This window comes from Chenopodium album, chromosome 8 (genome assembly GCF_948465745.1).
Source record: "Chenopodium album chromosome 8, dcCheAlbu1.1, whole genome shotgun sequence".
NCBI classification, from domain to species: Eukaryota; Viridiplantae; Streptophyta; class Magnoliopsida; order Caryophyllales; family Amaranthaceae; genus Chenopodium; species Chenopodium album.
This window is the reverse complement of record NC_137841.1, coordinates 34,132,587-34,138,920: the sequence shown is the minus strand read 5'-3', so window position 1 is coordinate 34,138,920 and position 6,334 is coordinate 34,132,587.

The following is a 6,334-nucleotide window of genomic DNA, read 5'->3' as shown; positions in this document are numbered from 1 at the left end:
AGACCTATTGTATAGACTTAATAAAATGTTTGAACGTGTAAAGGAATTTACCGTGTTAAACATGAATTGAAGGACTTTGAAAGACTTTCGACCCGTATGTATAAAACTAAGTAAATGTTTGAACTAAGTGTGAGCTAGGATAAATACTAAGTCAAACAATAAAGACTCTGGTAGAGACTTTTAACCATATCACATAGCTAACACTTTAGTAAGAAAAAGTGAAAATAAATGAGCTAAATGTAATGTGGGTGGAAAAAGATTGAGAACATTCTACAATTTAATCCATCATGTACAATACCATATGGAGTCGTCACACGACTTACTTGCTTAGAGCATGACTAGTATGTATATAGTACCAATCAACCTGAATCTATGTAATAGATTGTTAGATTATGGCTAAGAACATCCAAAGTACTTGGATAAGTAACAGGACGAGTTCTTGACTTGTGGAAACAAATACAATTTGATAATTGATGTTGCAAGCACAAACCTTAACAAGGATTAGATCCTTAACAAGGAATTCGTTTATAAACACGAGCTAACAATGAGTCGTGGCTTGAGAATGGTAACATGAACGTGCATCCATGTGTAATATGCGAAAATTTAAGGTAAATTTCTATGATCACAAGTGATTACGGTATCCCAAATCATTGTGAGCCGTTTGGAGTGAAACCCAAGCAAAGCATCATCAGGAAGTCTACTAAAATATATGTTGAGAATATTGTTGCCTTAAAGGCGATATTAAAGAAGATGTTCTACGGAAAGTTCGTTGTTTAACGCTAATGACTATAGGTTGCAAAGTTGAAGATCTCAATCATGAAAATGAGTGGGAGCCATCACTTGGACAATAAATCCTAAATCACATATAATCTATGGAACTCTCAAATTTTATCATCTTATTATGAAAGAGATCAGTAATGAAGATGCTAAGATTAGCAAAGTATTTATAACTAAACCTATGCAATAAGTGAACGACAATATTCACAATTGCATGAAAGAAATCAAACCTATTAGATATGGGTGTGATTTCTATAAAAATTTTATTAAGAGTATTTCTCGTAAAACATTTAGAAAAACCATTTATCATAATATGAACCGTTCAGGTTTTAGAGTAATTTAAAATTTCATGCAATTTTATCACTCCGTTTGCTATTTAATTATGGTTTAGGATTAAATAATGAGCCCATTAGATTATGAGAATATTCAAAATAGGGTATCAAGACCAGTCTTGATAAGGAAACATCTGTTAAGTGAACGCTGAATATTATAATCCAAAATTATCCCTAATCGAGGTCATTTAAATTATGGACGATTAATGACACCTTGAGATTAGTGGGTAGTTTGATTTATAGCACCGTTTCTTGTTCTACAAGGACATGATTGTCATAAATCATTGGCACTGGTATTGGTTTAGTACCATACGGGATCGACCTATGAGAATAATTAAAGAGATTAAAAATTGTCATAAGTATATGTCTCATTGTGGCTATCGGAACCTATTTACTCGACCATGAGTATTGTGAGTTCTCTTGTTTGAGTACTAGTTCGCTTTGATGTTGTCAAACGTCTGCCGTAAAAGAGGATTATAACGGCAACACTCGGGCGGATAGGTACTCTCAGTAAGAGGAGCTACATTACACGACTAAGAATGTCCCCCTACTAAATATAAGGAAAATGTCTTTGTCGTTTAAAAGGCCTCTTGAATAGCAAGACTATAAAATGCATGGCCGTGCTCGGATGGATTTTAGAAATCATCTATTTATTGACAGTCGGACTCGGGATCGAGAAACACTTCTGGACATAATAAGGATAACGAATAAATCTTACCTTATAGTTCATGAAGAGACATTAAGTGAAATAGGAAAAAGTCTATACACTAAAAGCGCACTTGTCCCAAAGGACAAGTGGGAGATTGAAAGAAATGGTGTCCTTTGAAGAAGTGTATTATTCCAGTAGAGGGTTTGGAATTATTAGAAAGCTAATTATTAATTGAGGTCAAGTGATCAGAATGCCTGGGTGGAGGCTGCTTCCAATTGATAATATTAATGAGTAATTAATATGAATGCTTAATATTGACTGAACCATTCAAGTCACACCAAAGCAACTAACGAACAGACACAAAAAATTAATTCGGAAGGAATTAATGCGTCACCTGAGTGATTAATATTTAGATGTCGGAAATTCGAGCTTGGAGCGTCGACCGAGCGTCAAAAGTCAAGCCAAAATGTAGAATTGGCGAGACAGGAAAATGCTTCAAGTAAACATTGAACCTTAGCCACGCGAAAGTCTAGGGAAGCGCGCTAAATAGGAGTGTGCCACGTGGCAGTGCACATGGCAGCACGCCATGTGGCAGCACACATGGTAGTGCCATATGGCAGTCACATTGGCAGCGGCCAAGTGGCAGCAGCCACGTTGCCAGTGTGCCATGTTGGCAAGGCGCCATGGTGGTAGCGCCATGTGGCATGGGCCGTGAACCCAAGTGAAGGGTCATGAACACGGGCCAAAGAGTGAGTGGCCCAACGGAAGCCAATTTGGGACTCAAGGTTGGGTGACACATGGCTCACAATGCATGTGAGTTGCATTATAGAGCAAGTGAGGAAGTGGTCCTCTTCTAACCATGTGACACTTGTTACTTACTTATTTCTTGGTTTATTTAACTAAGGATTGAATTTAACCATCTTTTCGTGTGGGATCTTTTTGTAAAAAAGTCCCACATTGAAAGATTAGTGGAATTCACAAGGAACATTTCCTTATAAATACCCAAGGCATACCTTGGGATTGTACACTCGAATAAGTGTTGAAAAAGGAATCACAATGTGAAAACCTTTGAACATAATTACTCGGGTTTAGGTCAAGCCTTGCTAACACCAAGGCAATAGACCGATTTTGGTGCTCGCGTTGCAGGTCGACTTCGAAAGAGCTCCTCGTGTGAGCGGGGCTAAGGAGCTTTCGAAGTAAGAGCTCAATTAAGTGAGTGAAGCATGCTACAAAGGTAATAATATCTTACTTAATCTTGTGTTTATGTTTATTATGTTTTATGGTTATAATTATTACGAGTTTGGTTTTGGGTCGGGTTTCTTTCCGCGGTGGGTCGAACTCACCGAAACCCAACTGTAGACACCCAAATGTGTCTCCCCAAAACCAAACCAAGTGATGAATACCTTTCATTTCATTTGATTATCGAACTCGATGAAGGTGTGGAAAGTCTAGTGATGACGATGTTTTTATTAAAATATCTCTTCTTTCTGTTTTTGAAAACATTTCTTTTCTTACCCTATTTTTGAAAAACGTTCATTCTAGATTAGTTTGGTCCATGATATGGGTCCAATAATAGTGTAGTTGGTTGGGTATTTTGGCCATAACTTCCTCATTATTCACCGGAATTGGGCTTGTAAATAATCGTCGAAAAGGTCTTTTCAAGCTACTAAACTGTGCTCGAACCGGATCTTACCTACGGCCCAATGATCAAGTGGAGGGTCCAAAGGTCTAATCCTATTCCTAAAATAATTAGGATTAATTAGAAGCTCCTATAAGTTTATAAAAGATCTTAATTATCCTTTTTGAAAAGATATGATTAAAGAATTTGAGTTAAATAAAAACTTCCCTTTTATAAAAACTTTTCTTTTTTTTTAATCCTACTTCTATTCGAATTTAAAGATGTTCAAAGACAGTCAGATATTATTTTTTTGCGTCATAATCTTTATCCAAATCTTATATGGTTGGATAGATCTTGAAATTATCTTTCCAATGATATATTATAATATTAATTCTGAGCTATAACGAAAAAGATATGAAGGAAATACAAAACTCTATCCAAAACTGACATCGTCCTACTATTTCGTTCATATCTTTTTATCTACAAAATATTTTAATCTGATTTAAATTGGGTTAAAAGTAGACTTCAAGAGCTTTCCAACGACATATTATATGACTTATTTGAACTTCTGGATCAAAAGATATGATAAAAACAAAATCCGCAAAAACTGTTTTGCAGCGCCGAACGCCAAGCCTAGCGTCAGACTTAGCGTTTGGCGCTGCACTTAGCGTTTGGCGCTACGCACGTGTTTGACTTTGCAGTTTTGTTTTATTCTTTTTAAAACTCTGATTTGTTTTTTATCATATCCGGCTGATTTTCTCTATAAATAGCCTCCTAAAACTCCGTTTTCAATCATCAACCATCATCAATTCTCATCAATTCTTAAGAATTATCTCTAATTCTCTCTCTCTCATCAACTCTCATCCAAAATTTCTTGATTTTCTCTCTCTTTCTAAACCAACCTTTTTACAAACACAATTCCTCATACATTAGCGCTAGACATACCTAGCCAAGTTCGAAGTTGCCTTCGCCCTAGACGTGAAAGGTTTTAATTTATGAGGGTTTGGTCCCTAATCTCTATTTCAATTATTTAATTTAATTGTTTGTTTTATTATTTTCCTTGAAGTTACTAACGTGTGTATTTTTTTATTAGAAAGAGATATGAGGCATCCAAGTAAGTGCTTTAATTGATTTACTAATATTATGGTATAGAAATCATGTCTAGATTGTTATTATGATTCCTAGTATCATGTTAGGGCGTTTTGATCTTCCTAGTATCACGTTTAGGGTAATAACTATAATTTCTAATATCAAATATGACAATTGTGATTCCTTTGATGCTTCCTATTCTCTTCCTAATAGCATGTTAGTATCATGTTAGGGCTAAAACTTTGATCTTTATTGTTTAATGACATGCTAGTGTTTGTTATTAATCTTGTTAGTATCATGCCTAGGATCTTGCTATTATTATGTTTTAACATGATTATTTTAATTATTATGATTTTTATTTCAATTATGATTATAATTATTATGATGATTATTATGTTGCTTGATATATTTATTGGTATTGCTTGATCACACCTTTTATGCATGTTTAAAGGGAATTGGTACTTGTAATCATGCTTAATAAGATAATTAATAATCTTTTTTAGGGTTAATATGATTATAATCCAAGTGTTCGCAATTAATAGTTTTGTTTGTGCATTAATATTCAACCAACATAGATTAAACTGGTTTAGGGTTAAACCTATTGATTGTATGTTAGTTAGAAAGCGCATATGAATACGAGAAGAATATAGTAGAGGCCTATTATTAGGGCAGGTTCAATCTCTTTTAGGTTTGATTTGTACCTTCATCCTCGAACTTCCAGTCATGGTTCCAGACCTGTTGGAGCTGACATTCTCTTGGATCGTTAAAGGGTGTAACCTTCACCTTGTGAACGGTTTACAAGTTCCTAAAACTTGTTGGCGACTCTTTTGCTCTATCTTCCTTCCCTTTGGACGCCACCATGCTTAAGTGTATAATCACAGTGGGGTTCAAGTTTGGGGTAATGCTTGAAATACTCATTACACCAACAGCAATCAAAATTTATGTACACCAGATAAACAATAAATCCGAGAAGAAAAAGTAAAATTACAAAGAGGATGATGGAAATAGCACTTATTCTTGTTTTGTGGATGTCATATCAGGAGAAATTGCCTCATGTGGCCCTACCATAAAGGGAATCAAGCAAGACGAGTGGAAGTTGGGCAATATGATGCACGCCGAGGGTGTGAAGGACGAGCCCTTCCTAGTGGTGACTGTCTGCGAGGTTGACAGAGGCGAGATAAAGGCCAATCAAAATGACCCAATGGTGTTCATCATGAAGGTAGATAACTTGAAACTCGGTCGGGTGATAGTTGATACTGGAAGCTCGTCCGACATTATCATCCTAGGAGGTTTAAAAAATTTGAAGTTTCCATAGGATGCCCTCTAGGATATTTCCCATCCGCTTATCAGATTTAGTGGGAGTATCATTCACCTGGTAGGACGGATTGATTTACCCGTCCGATTTGGGAAGAAGGGAGAAGGAAGGGATATGGTCGTCCGCTTCCTAATGGTTAAGGACCTTATAGGCTACAATGTCATTATAATCGTCCGATTGTAACAGCAGCCAAGGCAGTAATTGTACCTCACCTAATGCTAATGAAGTTTGAGCGAATAGATGGGAAGATTGGTACCATTCATGGTAACCAAAAGATGGCAAAGGAATGCAATCAGCTGGCCATGAAGCCAACAGCTAGAGGACGATCACGATCGTCCGAGCCAAACTCAGATGAAGGGGTACTCCAAGCACTGCAGATCGGTCAGAAGCGCATCAAGAAAGAGCAGGCATAACATCTAATGGTCGTCATCCGGCCAGAAGAATTGAGGCCATAGCCGGTTGGCGATCCCACGAACATAGTGCTTGAACCGGACTAGCCAAATTAGACGGTCAAGGTTGGTACTGTGGCTGTGGTCTTGCTTGGAGATGGCCTG